Here is an 18,353-nt window from a genome sequence, read left to right as displayed (position 1 = left end):
TGAAACTAACCACCACTTTCTCTTGCGAATTGGCGCCGCAACCTTTGTCCTTGACAGATAACCAGTTCCCATTGCCTCTGCCAGGCTGCAGCACCCGGGAGCGCTGATAACTCCAAAACCCATATTTAAACCTTCGCCCATATTTAGACCTTCTACTACGGTTCTTTAACAGTAACAAAGTATTTTTTAAAATAAGGCTACTGTTTGTCGTCATCAAAACCGTAAATACACAATATGGTGATGTTTTTTGTAGGGAGGTGGAGAGTAGGAGATAGATGGAGAGGGAGAAAGGGCGAGGTGGAAAGTAGGGGGCGCCCAAAGTTCACCTCTCCCGGGTGAAAATTTTATCATCAGACTCCCCTACCGTATGTTCTACGTTTCTGTGCAGAAAGTGATAAAAGACTGGGTTATTCAATAGTGTAAAAGTAAACTTAGTTTATTCGCACCTGAAATGCCTCCACAACGATCAAGACGTGACAGAAAAACTGTCCGGATGCACATTGCAAAAAGTTTGATGTAGGTGTCGTTGCTGTCACAGCAGATCGTAAGTTCAGTTCTGTCCAGACACGTCCCGGCATATCCTCGAATATCAATCCGCTGCATCGAAGCTACATTGTTTCTCACCGTCCAGGTACTGCAGCACTGGGGAGTAGAGGGGGAGGGGCAAACGGAGCGTTCTTAATGCATCTCTCACTGGAATGATGCAGTTCGAAAACGTTGCTATGCTCTCTGGTGTTGCTGCTATTGCAACATGACCTGTTAGTGCAAATTCAGTCAAGCAAAATGTTTCTCCTGCTTCGATGGCGCCATTTTACCACCCCCCCCCCTCTCTCTCTCTCTCACACACACACACACAGATCGACAATAGCTGCAGCTACCTATTCATGCATACACATGTTAGGAAGATGACGTTTATTCTCCTATACCTATATCCAGAGTGAGACATTACCAGAACGAAATATGGTGGAACAAAACACACACAAACACTGAGCGATGCAGAAAATAGTGGAAGACAGAAGAATACAGAAAAAGTGAGAAATATACAGAAACGGACGAAGAGAGACAATGATAAGAAAGAGAGATGGAGAAACAGCACAAGAAAATAAAAATAAGAACCCGTGCTTCGCCAGCCCTTGAAGGGCCTAGGCCTATCTCCCGACTGCCAGCCTCCCTCCCACGATCCTACCTAGAGGTGTGGAGATCATCAATCGGTAATGGGGTGACGTGAGGTCAGCACGGCGAACCCTCAGCCGTTATAGGAGATTTCCGAGACCGGATTACGCTACTCACTCGTAGCTCCCCAATTTGTCACGATAGTGGGTTGCCACCGGCCCTATACAGGGTGTCTCATAAGTAATAGCGCAAATTGACACAGGTGAAAGTACACGATAATAAAAGCAAAAAAGTCTCGGTAAATATGGGTCTGCAAACGAGCCGTTTTCGAGATAATCGCGAATTTGTGATGACTTCATTGTTTGTAAAGGTCGTCCTAGTTGGTAAAATGATAATAATGTGTGAGAATGTGTGGTTACAAGTCGTCATTGATTGCATTTTGTAAACACCGAGTGCTTTACTCCTTGCGCGGTCCGAGGTTTGCTCTTTGTTTACGAAACAGAACATTTCCGAGAGGTGGCGTTGTAATCAAACAGGATGGATACCATCAGTACACAGTCTAATCGTACTGTAGGGGCCACGTCACCAACTAGGACGACGTTTACAAACAATGAAGTCAGTGGCGGCTTATAATGACACATTCGCGATTATCTAGAAAACGGCGCATTTGCAGACCCTAGTTTACTGAGACTTTTTTGCTTCTATTATCGTGTACTTTCACCTGTGTCAGTTTGCACTATTACTTTTGAGACACCCTGTACACAGGCCGAGAACACAGAGACTGAACCTAGGCGGACTCGAACCCATGCCATTCCGCAGTCGGAGTCCAAAGCATAGCGCCTTAGACCGCACGACCACGGAGGAGGACGAAGCAGCACAAGGGTTAAGGATAATGGAGAGAGAGAGCGAGAGGAGAGGATAGAAGAAGAATGAGTTGGAGAGAGAGAGGGAGGAATATGACAAGGAGAAGTATGGTAGAAAGGGGTATGTATAGAGAGAGAGATTGATTGATTTTGTTGTTGTTTTAAGCCCACTTTATGCACAGTAAGGCTAATCTGGACTGGACGTATAGTTTTAAAGTGGGATCCGAACCACTATGTGCCTCCACCGGGAATCGAACCCGGGACCCCTTGTTTACAAGGCGAACACGCTACCATTGTGCTATCGCGGAGACCCAGAGAGAGGGAGAGAGAGAAATAGAAAATGTAGAGAGAAAGAGAGAGGGGAAGGAAGAAAGGCACAAAGAAAGGAATATAGAAAGAATTAGGCAGAGAGAATTAATGGAATATGGGGAGAGAGAGAGAGAGAGAGAGAGAGAGAGAGAGAGAGAGAGAGAGAGAGAGAGAGAGAGAGAGAATACCCCTTTGAGGGCCAATCGGTATTACAATGGATCACTCGTTGTCAGAATATTTTGGCCTGGAGGCCTTGATTTTTGCACCATACATTATGAATAATGCTATAAATTCCACAACGCTCAAGAGAAAGATTATCTGTATTGTACTGTATATGTGGGTTTCATGTGACGTCAGGATGCGCCATGTTTGCGGCCAATTGTATCTGTCGTTTGCAGGTAAACATCCAACAAGTAGCGTTCGTTACATGTGAACAAGTTTCTTTTAAATCACTAAGGTCTGTGGTAGTATCGCCCACCCACCCTCCTGGAATTCCATATGCTTACAAGAACTTACCTCAATCATTGCTGCTCGAAACCACAATTCAACATTTTGTGAGGTAGGTAAAACACGAGAAGAAAATTTTTATTTTTCTTTCAAAATATATTTTGTATTTTTCACAACGCAGTGCAAAAAATCTGTGTCCCCAATTCAAAATTGGTATATTGTAAATACATATTTGCTTCCTCTAACACCTCTTTGGTACATATGAATCCGTTCCTTGACGACAATGTTTGTCATTTGTGCGAACAATTTTCAGTTGTTCAAAATATAGGGATACATGTTGTACGTACTCGGATCGACGATCGGTAGAGGCTAAGCAACATTATCCATGGCATGAGCTGATTCTCAGACATTTAGAGCCCGCTAAAAGCTTCTTGGCGATTTTAATTTTAAAGGGAAGAAGAATGGGCGGGGCTATGTTTTTTTCCTGCTAGAGTACGTAATGAAGAGAGCAGCCTTGCAGACTGAAAATGATGTTAAGAAACTGAGACTCATGTCGTCATAATAACAGCCTTTAAATTATATATTACACACTCAAAGTCTGGTAATTGCGTTCCAAGGTCTTCTATTAAGGCATATGAAAGGGAGACGGGGTAGCCGTGGGTGCTCGGAACAACCCCCTTCCCTCCTTCCCCTTTGCGTCAGGAAAATTTAGGGCCCTGATTCTGAAGTTTGTAAGTAAAGCATCGATGAATGTTGCGAGTGTACATTCCCGCCAAAATGATTAACGCGAAAATAATAAGCCAATCGGCTCCAGTTTTCAGTACTGAATCGCTGATTGGTTTGAAGTATGATTCTTTGTATGTTGCATTCCCTTTTTGTTCTTGTTCAAAAGTATACCTAAATACATAATCCAACACTCCGGACTCTCTCAGGACCACAATTCAAAAATATACCGTCAGTCCATACCTAAATATCTACGATAATTGTAGGGTATGACAAATCGACTCTTGAAAAACTGACAAGAAGAGATGAACAAGCGAATGGCAATGTAAATACAGAGACAAAGTCAAAAGACTGAAACTCCACATAGACAAAACCGACAGATACAATGACTCGAGACTCATCGTAGCGATTAACGTGTAGAGATATAAAAGCGTCGTAAGCAATCGTGTTTCGAGAATTTTGATTGGTGTAGCTCATGCTTCGATGGTATCTTCTTTCCTCATTTCCTCACTGTATTGTTTCCTCCCTTGCTTTCTTGGCTATTACTCTGTTTTGTGACAAGGTACGTACGTGCTTATTTGGAATGTAATTGTAAGTGTAATTCTGTGAAGTCATTTTGAATCCAATGGTTTCCATAGCGGAGATATCACACGCGATTTGACGAGAGTTGACGTCTGGGCCGGGCGCCAAGCTGGCCGCTGACAGGCGCACAAGGAACAGAAAAACTCACTGTACTTCCTTCTTTATTCCTATGTTCCCTTCCTTGCTACTTTTCTCTTTCTCCATCTGTTTCTCTTTCTCTCTATCTCCCTATAACTCTGCTTGCTAATTCTTTATTTTCCTTATTCTTCTTTCTTTCATTTCTCTCTCCCTTCTATGTTTCTCTTTCTCTGTCTCTCTATTACTCAGTTTTCTACTACTTTGTTTTCCTTATTTACCTGTATTTCTACTTTTATATTTCTTTCCGGTTTCTCTTTCTCTAATAGTCTGTTTTCATCCACTTTTGTTTTCCTTATTCTTGTTTTTCTTTCTTTATACTTTTCTTTTTCTCCCTATTATTCTGTTTTCTAACGTCATTCCTCTGTTTCTCTTTCAACTTTTTATTTCTCTCCCTGTTTTTCTCTCGTCCACTTTCTGTTTTTTGCTTCTTTTGTTCCTTATTCCTTTGTTCCTCTCTCTATTCTGTCTCTATATTCCTCCCGTTTCTCCTTGCCTCTCTGTTACTCTGTTTCCACTTTTCCTTTCCTTTTTCCTCTGTCTTTCTACTTTCGTTTGTCTTTCCCTCTGTTTCTTCTTTTCTGTATTACTGTTTTGTAATTCTTTTCTTCCTTATTCCTTCTTTTCTCTCGTTCTTTTTACTTTTATTTCTCCTGTGTCTCTATTTGTTTCTCTTTCATCCAGTATTACTATATTCCTCTTTTTTATAACTATTCCTATGACTCTCTTTTATTTCTGTGTTATTCTAACTTCTTCCGTGTTTGAATTCCTGTGTGTGATTCGTGCTTCACTACAAATGAAAATTTCTCGTATAGGCTATTTGAGTGCAATAGGAGAAGCTAAAACTATTTCACGGTGACAGTCAAACAAACAAACGTCAACAATAGATAAGTGTCTAATCCATCATAGGCAAACAAAACTACCAACATGTCACTTAGTGTACTAAAAGGGGCACATAAAACACCACGTTTGTTCCACAAACTGTAATTAATAGTTTGGTCTGCTTCTCTGTTGTGAATACCTTTTGATTTCTGAGATAGGAAGATAATATTTCGTGCATTGATGAAAGTGCTAAGTGATAGGCTAAACTGGATATTCAATATCTTGATAGTTATGTTATTTTTAGAATATACTCTTCAGATATATCACTACTCTCTCACTGCTATCTCTCTTTTGCTCCCTTCTCGTCTCATTTCTCTCGGGAGAGGAGAGAGAAGATAGAGAGAGAGAGAGAGAGAGAGAGAGAGAGAGAGAGAGAGAGAGAGAGAGAGAGAGAGAGAGAGAGTTTTTTTTAAAAATTGTAATATCACTTGAAGCTATTTCGTACACTTAGACGTGAAAAAGATTTTTTAAAAGCAAGATGTGTAAGTACAAGTATGTCATTTTCATTGTGAATATGACTAATTGCAGGTCACATTTATATCCAGTTCATTGCGATGCTCTTAGAAATATATGGCAGCATGTTGAGGTGAAAAAGCTAACATTATGAATTATATTTATGAAATTTGGTAAATACATGTACCAAGAGGACTACATAAAGAAAATAAATCATAGATGGCACCACATTGAAGACTTATACAAAACATGTAATTTTCGTTTCTGAAGTTTAATTTTTGTATCTCTGCTAACAGAAATTGCAGAATTATTTTTTATTATGTAACTCTATTGTTGCATAACACTTCTGATTTGATTATTTGAAGCTTTTTCCTTCCGAGTCGCTTCATTTGTCTACTAGAAAACTACAATTAATATAGTGATAAATGTTTACCTCAAATCGTAAACGACGACAGGTTCTGATTGGTACCCATGAATCATTTAGCGGTTACATAGCACTCGAAGTCGAATCTTATTCATTCTATTCTGTTAATTATGCCTGAGGGAACACCTGCCCTAGGTGCTCTTTCAACTACACCAACAGGCACGAAAAAGGTTATTATTAAATTTCAAATGCTATTTCATGCAGTAAAGAGGAAAATCAATTGTCATTACGCTGTATGGAATTAATGTTGCTGGAAATCTCAGATTTGTATTATTTGCTTGTATAAACAATATTATACAATGTCAAATGCATCATAGAGAAAATGATTGTTAGAATAATTATTATATCGTTATTATACGGCTACCCATGTTTTCGCTATGAAGTTAGAGGTTCCTGGTTCGAACCTCGTCAGCTGTTTATGCTGACAAGGTGTTTTCCCATCATCCAGGGAACCCTGTAGGGGTGCGGATCGTGCCATTAAAATTTGGAAGGGCATTCTTCCATTAGAATAATATAAAATTCAACTTGAATATAGTTTTCTAAAATATTTGTAGAAAATAAAACTACACCTTGCGATGAGGCAGGGGAGGGGGTGGGGTCAGAAGGGTTCTGGGAAAGACACCTGAGTCACCAACTGTGATTTTACGTTGCCTTCATATAAGTTACGGTGAATCAAATAAAAAAATATCAGCAGTATTATTTTGTATAGGACATATGTAAATATTCTAAAGAGATGGTCCAACATGGTTATCATGCCTGTAATGTTTGCCGTTAACAAAGTAAATAACCGCATATTGTAAAATTAGTTTTTTTTTTTTTTAAATAAAGTACTTTTTCCCGAACAGCATAGATATTTATTTAAAAAATCTTATACACTATTCGTTCAAAGTCACTTATGCTACTAGCGCATTCCCTGACTTTCGCTACGAGACTCGGCGGCAAGCGGCCCGGCATCAGCGCTTGTCTTTCCCGGTGAACGGGTCCGCGACAGTCGCTTATATTAAACCTCGTAAAAAAGTTGAGAGTAACAGGGTCAGTTCTGAATAAAAGTGGAACGAAAAATGGGGAAATAAACTATACAAAGACAATCCGCACATCATCCGTGAGTTAAAAGAGAGTATTGTACGAAAAATCGGGAGAATTACAGTAGACGAACTTGCACGTGTAAATGCCATTTTCCTTCGGAGATGCCAGGAATGTGTTGCAGCAGAGGGACATCATTTTCAACACTTTCTGTAGTCAAGGTTAGTACACAATATGAAAACTGTAATTTTAATAGCCGACTCTAGCGACTGTCGATGACCCGTTCACCGGGAAAGAGAAGCGCTGATGCCGGGCAGCTTGCCGCCGAGTCTCGTAGCGAATGTCAGGGAATGCTTTGTAGGTGTATCATATTTAATCCGTTAGATGAAGAAAAGGAAGAGTTTATGTGGGGGATCAAGTAAAGTGTTCAGTAAAGATAAAAGAAGTGACTTTCATTAACAGGATGGTAATAGACACGCCCGTTATGGTAATTAAATTTATTTTATGGGGATTATGACATGATATGGGAAAGATGCGCCATTTGGCCTTGGAGGGGATGGCAAGTCTTGCCATATATCCGTACCTACCAAGAATACCTCAAAGATGTGCCGCTAACACTGGACTGGTAACACCTTTACTGTCCTTTATGTCTAAGCAGATTTTAAAAAGACGTTTTTTTATACCGCTTCTGAAAGTTTCAGAACTATGTTGATTTACGATTTCATCCAGGTCGCCGGAATCTGAAAACAGAGATCGCCGAGCTTGAAAGATTAACGAGTTCTAGGCATTGCCATCCGAACTAACTTTTCCCCTTGTTTCTGATTCTCGTTGGACATCATCCATATCCTATTCATCACTCAAAATCCCCAATATTTGCCTTTCGGTCGCTTTCTGCTCAGATTGATAAATGCGAAGAGTTCGTGAAACGAGCAGGCGAACGAAATGACCCGAAATGGAGATTGCTTCATCACGGCAGGGAAGTTTCCCTAGAAATCTCAACGGAAAACTAGGGAAATGCTTGTGGGCGAATTCAGCTGGACGGAAATCGCAAAACGAGGCGAGCGTTGGCGTCAACTCCTTCGTTACAGGATGGGACGGTTAATTGAATTCGCGGTACGCCGAGATCGAAGTTAACGAAACTGCCGCTTGGAGCGCTGATGCGAGCGAGCATTGTGTGGCTAGATTTGTTGTCTTTTATACACAGTCATGTACCGTATTTATCGGCTAAGTACTCTGTTTTTAAAATTACGTCAACTTTATGGAGATGACACTGTGAAATATTACGATTACTATGTGGATAGCGTAGGTTGATGTGTGTGTTTATAGTATTTTTTAAATGTTTGATCTCTTGCCTGTTATTCTTGTGCTAATTTAACACATGTATTGAAATATGGTGTGATTAGCTTTGCTACGTCATCATTGTTTATCTAATACACGCTAGGTGGCAGGAGATACTTATTTACGTACTAACGTATGCATATTATGAAAATCCTGTATTTCAAAAATGATTTGATATCGTGTTCAATAATATACCAGATAATATATTTTGTTGCAGGTCTGCAACAATTTTAAAAGTTATAATTCTTTTATATATACATTTATTTGTAATGATTTACATGGCATAAGGAATATTTAATGTCAATTATTTGGCGTTGTGCATTGTAGATGGATTAAAGTGGTCGTGAGAGAGATTTTATTCATTCAGATTTAGTGATGGCAATTTCAGCCCATAAACTAATCAGTGTGGAAAGTCATGCCTGTTGCAGTTGTGCACAAATGTAGTGTTTTAACTTTTATAAGAGGACACTTATTTGTAATCATTTGGATTGCGTAAGGTACATTTGATTTGAATTTTTTTCGTTTCGCGTTGTGCATTGCAGATCAATTGCAGTGGTCGCGAGATTTTTATTCCTTCAGATTGAGTAATGGCAATTTCAGCCCATTGGACAATCACTGTTGAAAGTCATGTCTCATTCTTGAAAAATGTGTAGTAGTTTATATTTGTTATTTTATGGTAATACGTTCTACGTGATGAGAGTTTCGCAACATCAGTACCCATGAATGTTTCTAAATTTAAACTTTATAATTCTTGTACATACACCTTTATTTGTAATTAATGTAATTCTTTAGAGCCTCATTGTTTTCGAAAAAAATTGATATCGCGTTGTTGCGCATTGGAGGTCATTCCCAGTCTTTCAATACAAATGACGTTTAGATATTTTTCTTCCTTCCCATCACGTGTTGGCAGTTTCAGCCCACGACGCAAAACAGTGTGCAAAGTCGTCTACAAATAAACGTTAAGATATTAAATGAAAGTAGGGGCAGAAAAGAACGCTGCATATTTTTTTGCTACATCATAGATTTAGATATGGAATATTTTCATTTCATTTAGAAGTTTGTGTGTTGCAAATAATGAACAACAAAATACCGGTGCATGCAGAAAAGTATAAACGAATATTAAAATTTCAGATCCATGAGTTTCAAGTTGTCAGGTTGAAGTGTACTTGCGCCCATGTTAATTTCGTAGGATGTGTGCCGATGGATATTTGTAAAAGGTCCATTTTCGCCGCTCATTTCAGAATTTCATTGTTCTTGAATGGAAGCCGCTTCTCACCTCAACTCACCTACCACAACGATACCTAACCTTGCCCTGAATAGTTCGTGGGGCTGTCCATGCATTTTACTAATTTCATAAACGAATTTAACTATGTTGCCTATCCTAAATCAACCTAACCTAACCTTCTCGTGAATGGTTCGTGGGGCTATACGTGCTTTTTTTAATTTTATAAACGAAATTAACTATGTTGCCTAACCTAACTCAACCTAACTTAACCTTGTCGTGAATAGTTCATGGGGCTATCAGTGCTTTTTTCTAATTTTATAAACGAATTTAACAATGTTGCCTAACGTAACTCAACCTAACCTAACCTTATCGTGAATGGTTCGTGGGGCTATCCGTCCCTTTTTTCTAATTTTATAAAGGAATTTAACTATGTTGCCTAACCTAACTCAACCTAACCTAACCTTGTCGTGAATGGTTCGTAAGCCTATTGGTGCTTTTTTCTAATTTTTTTAAACGAATTTAACTATGTTGCCTAACCTAAATCAACCTAACCTAAACTTGTCGTGAATGGTTCGTGGGGCTATCCGTGCTTTTTTTCTAATTTTATAAACGAATTTAACTATGTTGCCTAACCTAACTCAACCTAACCTAACCTTGTCGTGAATGCTTCGTAAGCCTATTGGTGCTTTTTTCTAATCTTTTTAAACGAATTTAACTATGTTGCCTAAACTAAATCAACCTAACCTAAACTTGTCGTGAATGGTTCGTGTGGCTATCCGTGCTTTTTTCTAATTTTATAAACGAATTTAACTATGTTGCCTAAACTAACTCAACCTAACCTAACCTTGTCGTGAATGGTTCGTGGGGCTATCCGTGCTTTTTTCTAATTTTAAAAACGAATTTAACTATGTTGCCTAACCTAACTCAACCTAACCTAACCTTGTCGTAAATGGTTCGTGGGGCTATCCGTGCATTTTTCTAATTTTATAAACGAATTTAACTATGTTGCCTAACCTAAATCAACCTAACCTAAACTTGTCGTGAATGTTTCGTGGGGCTATCCGTGCTTTTTTTCTAATTTTATAAACGAATTTAACTATGTTGCCTAAACTAACTCAACCTAACATAACCTTGTCGTAAATGGTTCGTGGGGCTATCCGTGAATTTAACTAATTTTTAAAAAGAAATTTAACTATGTTGCCTAACCTAACTCAACCTAACTTAACCTTGTCGTGAATGTTTCGTGGGCATATCCGTGCATTTTACTAATTTTAAAAAACGAATTTCACTATGTTGCCTAACCTAACTCAACCTAACCTAACCTTGTCGTGAATGATTCGTGGGACTATCCGTGCATTACTTTCTAATTTTAAAAAACGAATTTAACTATGTTGCCTAACCTAAATCAACCTAACCTAAACTTGTCGTGAATGGTTCGTGTGGCTATCCGTGCTTTTTTCTAATTTTATAAACGAATTTAACTATGTTGCCTAACCTAACTCAACCTAACCTAACCTTGTCGTGAATGGTTCTTGGGGCTATCCGTGCTTTTTTTCTAATTTTATAAACGAATTTAACTATGTTGCCTAACCTAACTCAACCTAACCTAACCTTGTCGTGAATGGTTCGTGGGCCTATCCGTGCATTTTACTAATTTTAAAAAACGAATTTAACTATGTTGCCTAACCTAACTCAACCTAACCTAACCTTGTCGTGAATGGTTCGTGGGGTTTCCGTGCTTTTTTCAATTTAAAAAAACGAATTTAACTATGTTGCCTAACTTAAATCAACCAAACCTAACCTTGTCGTGAATGGTTCTTGGGCCTATCCGTGATTTTACTAATTTTAAAAAACGAATTTCACTATGTTGCCTAACCGAACTCAACCTAACCTAACCTTCGCGTGAATGGTTCGTGGGGCTTTCGCGCTTTTTTCAAATTTTATAAATGAATTTAACTATGTTGCCTAACCTAACTCAACCTAACGTAACCTTGTCGTGAATGGTTCGTGGGGCTTTCCGTGCTTTTTTCTAATTTTGTAAATGAATTTAACTATGTTGCGTAACCTAACTCAACCTAACCTAACCTTGTCGTGAATGGTTCGTGGGGCTATCCGTGAATTTTACTAATTTTTAAAAACGAATTTAACTATGTCGCCTAATCTAACTCAACCTAACCTAACCTTGTCGTGAATGGTTCGTGGGACTATCCGTCCCTTTTTTCTAATTTTATAAACGAATTTCACTATGTTGCCTAACCTAACTCAACCTAACTTAACCTTGTCGTGAATAGTTCGTGGGCCTATCCGTGCATTTTACTAATTTTAAAAAACGAATTTCACTATGTTGCCTACCCTAACTCAACCTAACCTAACCTTGTCATGAATGGTTCGTGGGGCTATCCGTCCCTTTTTTCTAATTTTATAAACGATTTTCGCTATGTTGCCTAACCTAACTCAACCTAACCTAACCTTGTCGTGAATGGTTCGTGGGGCTTTCCGTGCTTTTTTCAATTTAAAAAAAAACGAATTTAACTATGTTGCCTAACCTAACTGAACCAAACCTAACCTTGTCGTGAATGGTTCTTGGGCCTATCCGTGATTTTACTAATTTTAAAAAACGAATTTCACTATGTTGCCTAACCGAACTCAACCTAACCTAACCTTCGCGTGAATGATTCGTGGGGCTTTCGCGTTTTTTTCTAATTTTATAAATGAATTTAACTATGTTGCCTAACCTAACTCAACCTAACGTAACCTTGTCGTGAATGGTTCGTGGGGCTTTCCGTGCTTTTTTCTAATTTTGTAAATGAATTTAACTATGTTGCGTAACCTAACTCAACCTAACCTAACCTTGTCGTGAATGGTTCGTGGGGCTATCCGTGAATTTTACTAATTTTTAAAAACGAATTTAACTATGTCGCCTAATCTAACTCAACCTAACCTAACCTTGTCGTGAATGGTTCGTGGGACTATCCGTCCCTTTTTTCTAATTTTATAAACGAATTTCACTATGTTGCCTAACCTAACTCAACCTAACTTAACCTTGTCGTGAATAGTTCGTGGGCCTATCCGTGCATTTTACTAATTTTAAAAAACGAATTTCACTATGTTGCCTACCCTAACTCAACCTAACCTAACCTTGACGTGAATGGTTCGTGGGGCTATCCGTCCCTTTTTTTAATTTTATAAACGATTTTCGCTATGTTGCCTAACCTAACTCAACCTAACCTAACCTTGTCGTGAATGGTTCGTGGGCCTATCCGTGCATTTTACTAATTTTAAAAAACGAATTTCACTATGTTGCCTAACCTAACTCAACCTAACCTAACCTTGTCGTGAATGGTTCGTGGGGCTTTCCGTGTTTTTTTCTAATTTTGTAAATGAATTTAACTATGTTGCCTAACCTAACTGAACCTAACCTAACCTTGTCGTGAATGGTTCGTGGGACTATCCGTGAATTTTACTAATTTTTAAAAACGAATTTTACTATGTTGCGTAACCTAACTCAACCTAACGTAACCTTGTCGTGAATGCTTCGTGGGACTATCCGTGCTCTTTTCTAATTTTAAAAACGAATTTCGCTATGTTGCCTAACCTAACTCAACCTAACCTAACCTTGTCTTGAATGGTTCGAGGGGCCAACCGTCGCTTTTTTCTAATTTTATAAACGAATTTCACTATGTTGCCTAACCTAACTCAACCTAACCCAACCTTGTCGTGAATGGTTCGTGGGACTATCAGTGCTTTTTTCTCATTTTATAAACGAATTTCGCTATGTTGCCTAACCTAACTCAACCTAACCCAACCTTGTCGTGAATGGTTCGTGGGGCTATCCGTGAATTTTACTAATTTTTAAAAACGAATTTAACTATGTTGCCTAACCTAACTCAACCTAACCTAACCTTGTCGTGAATGGTTCGTGGGGCTATCCGTGCTTTTTTCTAATTTTATCAACGAATTTCGCTATGTTGCCTAACCTAACTCAACCTAACCTAACCTTGTCGTGAATGGTTCGTGGGCCTATCCGTGCATTTTACTAATTTTAAAAAACGAATTTCACTGTGTTGCCTAACCTAACTCAACCTAACCTAACCTTGTCGTGAATGGTTCGTGGGGCTTTCCGTGCTTTTTTCTAATTTTGTAAATGAATTTAATTATGTTGCCTAACCCAACTCAACCTAACGTAACCTTGTCGTGAATGGCTCGTGGGGCTATCCGTGAATTTTAATAATTTCTAAAAACGAATTTTACTATGTTGCCTAACCTAACTCAACCTAACGTAACCTTGTCGTGAATGGTTCGTGGGGCTATCCGTGCTTTTTTCTAATTTTATAAACGAATTTCGCTATGTTTCCTAACCTAACTCAACCTAACCTAACCTTGTCGTGAATGGTTCGTGGGGCTATCCGTGAATTTAACTAATTTTAAAAAACGAATTTCACTATGATGCCTAACCTAACTCAACCTAACCTAACCTTGTCGTGAATGGTTCGTGGTGCTATCCGTGTATTTTACTAATTTTTAAAAACGAATTTCGCTATGTTGCCTAATCTAACTCAACCTAACCTAACCTTGTCGTGAATGGTTCGTTGGGCTATCCGTGCTTTTTTCTAATTTTCAAAAACCAATTTACCTATGTTGCCTAACCTAACTCAACCTAACCTAACCTTGCAGTGAATGGTTCGTGGGGCTATCCGTGCATTACTTTCTAATTTTATAAACGAATTTAACTATGTTGCCTAACCTAACTTAACCTAACTCAACCTTGCCGTGAATGGTTCGTTGGGATATCCGTGCTTTTTTCTAATTTTATAAACTAATTTAACTATGTTGCCTAACCTAACTCAACATAACCTAACCTTGTCGTGAATGGTTCGTGGGGCTATCCGTGCTTTTTTCTAATTTTCAAAAACCAATTTAACTATGTTGCCTAACCTAACTCAACCTAACCTAACCTTGCCGTGAATAGTTCGTGGGGCTATCCGTGCATTACTTTCTAATTTTAAAAAACGAATTTAACTATGTTGCCTAACTAACTCAACCTAACTTAACCTTGCCGTGAATGGTTCGTGGGACTTTCCGTGCTTTTTATCTAATTTTAAGAAACGAATTTAACTATGTTGCCTAACCTAACTCAACCTAACCTAACCTTGTCGTGAATGGTTCGTGGGGCTATACGTGATTTCCTTTCTAATTTTAAAAAACGAATTTAACTATGTAGCCTAACCTAACTCAACATAACCTAACCTTGTCGTGAATGGTTCGTGGGGCTATCCGTGCTTTCGTTTCTAATTTTAAAAAACGAATTTAACTATGTTGCCTAACCTAACTCAACCTAACCTAACCTTGGCGTGAATGGTTCGTGGGGCTATCCGTGCTTTTTCTACTTTTATAAACGAATCTAACTATGTTGCCTAACCTAACTCAACCTAACCTAACCTTGTCGTGAATGGTTCGTGGGGCTATGCGTCCATTCCTTTCTAATTTTCAAAAACCAATTTAACTATGTTGCCTAACCTAACTCAACCTAACCTAACCTTGTCGTGAATGGTTCCTTGGGATATCCGTGCTTTTTTCTAATTTTCAAAAACCAATTTAACTATGTTGCCTAACCTAACTCAACCTAACCTAACCTTGTCGTGAATGGTTCGTGGGGCTATACGTGCTTTTTTCTAATTTTAATAAAAAACGAAATTAACTATGTTGCCTAACCTAACTCAACCTAACCTAACCTTGTCGTGAATGGTTCGTGGGGCTATACGTGATTTCCTTTCTAATTTTAAAAAACGAATTTAACTATGTAGCCTAACCTAACTCAACATAACCTAACCTTGTCGTGAATGGTTCGTGGGGCTATCCGTGCTTTCGTTTCTAATTTTAAAAAACGAATTTAACTATGTTGCCTAACCTAACTCAACCTAACCTAACCTTGGCGTGAATGGTTCGTGGGGCTATCCGTGCTTTTTCTACTTTTATAAACGAATCTAACTATGTTGCCTAACCTAACTCAACCTAACCTAACCTTGTCGTGAATGGTTCGTGGGGCTATGCGTCCATTCCTTTCTAATTTTCAAAAACCAATTTAACTATGTTGCCTAACCTAACTCAACATAACCTAACTTTGCCGTGAATGGTTCGTGGGGCTATACGTGCTTTTTTCTAATTTTAAAAAAAAACGAATTTAACTATGTTGCCTAACCTAACTCAACCTAACCTAACCTTGTCGTGAATGGTTCGTGGGGCTATCCGTGCTTTTTTCTAATTTTCAAAAACCAATTTAACTATGTTGCCTAACCTAACTCAACCTAACCTAACCTTGCCGTGAATGGTTCGTGGGGCTAGCCGTGCTTTTTTCTACTTTTATAAACGAATTTCACTATGTTGCCTAACCTAACTCAACCTAACATAACCTTGTCGTCAATGGTTCGTGGGGCTTTCCGTGCTTTTTTCTAATTTTATAAACGAATTTAACTATGTTGCCTAACCTATCTCAACCTAACCTAACCTTGTCGTCAATGGTTCGTGGGGCTTTCCGTGCTTTTTTCTAATTTTATAAAAGAATTTAAGTATGTTGCCTAACCTAACTCAACCTAACCTAACATTGTCGTGAATGGTTCATGGGGCTATCCGTGCTTTTTTCTAATTTTATAAACGAATTTAACTATGTTGCCTAACCTAACTCAACCTAACCTAACCTTGTCGTGAATGGTTCATGGGGCTATCCGTGCTTTTTTCTAATTTTATAAATGAATTTAACTATGTTGCCTAACCTAACTCAACCTAACCTAACCTTGTCGTGAATGGTTCGTGGGGCTATCCGTCCCTTTTTTCTAATTTTATAAAGGAATTTAACTATGTTGCCTAACCTAACTCAACCTAACCTAACCTTGTCGTGAATGGTTCGTGGGACTATCCATGCTTTTTTCTAATTTTATAAACGAATTTAACTATGTTGCCTAACCTAACTCAACCTAACCTAACATTGTCGTGAATGGTTCGTGGGGCTATCCGTGCTTTTTTCTAATTTTTAAAAACGAATTTCACTATGTTGCCTAACCTAACTCAACCTAACCTAACATTGTCGTGAATGGTTCGTGGGGCTCTCCGTGCTTTTTTAATTTTATAAACGAATTTAACTATGTTGCCTAACCTAACTCAACCTAATCTAACCTTGTCGTGAATGGTTCGTGGGGTTATCCGTGATTTTTTTTTTAATTTTATAAACGAATTTAACTATGTTGCCTAACCTAACTCAACCTAACCTAACCTTTTCGTGAATGGTTCGTGGGCCTATCCGTGCATTTTACTAATTTTAAAAAACGAATTTCACTATGTTGCCTAACCTAACTCAACCTAACCTAACCTTGTTGTGAATGGTTTGTGGGGCTATCCGTCCCTTTTTCTAATTTAAAAAAACGAATTTAACTATGTTGCCTAACCTAACTCAACCTAACCTAACCTTGTCGTGAATGGTTCGTGGGACTATAAGTGCTTTTTTCTAATTTTTAAAAACGAATTTAACTATGTTTCCTAACCTAACTCAACATAACCTAACCTTGCCGCGAATGGTTTGTGGGGCTATCCGAGCATTTCTTCTAGTTTCAAAAACGAATTTAACTATGTTGCCTAACCTAACTCAACCTAACCTAACCTTGTTGTGAATGGTTCGTGGGGCTATCCGTCCCTTTTTCTAATTTTTAAAAACGAATTTAACTATGTTGCCTAACCTAACTCAACCTAACCTAACCTTGTTTTGAATGGTTCGTGGGGCTATCCGTGCTTTTTACTAATTTTATAAACGAATTTAACTATGTTGCCTAACCTAACTCAACCTAACCTAACCTTGTCGGGAATGGTTCGTGGGGCTATCCGTGCATTTTACTAATGTTATAAACGAATTTAACTATGTTGCCTAACCTAACTCAACCTAACTTAACCTTTTCGTCAATGGTTCGTGGGGCTATCCGTGCTTTTTTCTAATTTTATAAACGAATTTAACTATGTTGCCTAACCTAACTCAACCTAACCTAACCTTGTCGTGAATGGTTCGTGGGGCTATCCGTGCTTTTTACTAATTTTAAAAAACGAATTTCACTATGTTGCCTAACCTAACTCAACCTAACCTAACCTTGTTGTGAATGGTTTGTGGGGCTATCCGTGCTTTTTTCTAATTTTCAAAAACCAATTTAACTATGTTGCCTAACCTAACTCAACCTAACCTAACCTTGTCGTGAATGGTTCGTGGGACTATCCGTGCTTTTTTCTAATTTTTAAAAACGAATTTAACTATGTTGCCTAACCTAACTCAACCTAACCTAACCTTGTCGTGAATGGTTCGTGGGGCTATCCGTGCTTTTTTGTAGTTTTATAAACGAATTTCGCTATGTTTCCTAACCTAACTCAATCTAACCTAACCTTGTCGTGAATGGTTCGTGGGGCTATCCGTCCCTTTTTTCTAATTTTATAAACGATTTTCGCTATGTTGCCTAACCTAACTCAACCTAACCTAACCTTGTCGTGAATGGTTCGTGGGGCTATCAGTACTTTTTCTAATTTTATAAACGAATTTAACTATGTTGCCTAACCTAACTCAACCTAACCTAACCTTGTCGTGAATGGTTCGTGGGGCTATCTGTGCTTTTTTCTAATTTTTATAAACGAATTTAACTATGTTGCCTAACCTAACCTTGCCGTGTATGGTTCGTGGGGTTATCCGTGCTTTTTTCTAATTTTTAAAAACGAATTTAACTATGTTGCCTAACCTAACTCAACCTAACCTAACCTTGTCGTGAATGGTTCGTGGGGCTATCTGTGCTTTTTTCTAATTTTTATAAAC

This window comes from Lepisma saccharinum, chromosome 11 (assembly GCF_977018435.1).
Source record: "Lepisma saccharinum chromosome 11, izLepSacc3.1, whole genome shotgun sequence".
Lineage (NCBI taxonomy): Eukaryota > Metazoa > Arthropoda > Insecta > Zygentoma > Lepismatidae > Lepisma > Lepisma saccharinum.
Note: the sequence above shows the minus strand (reverse complement) of the source record.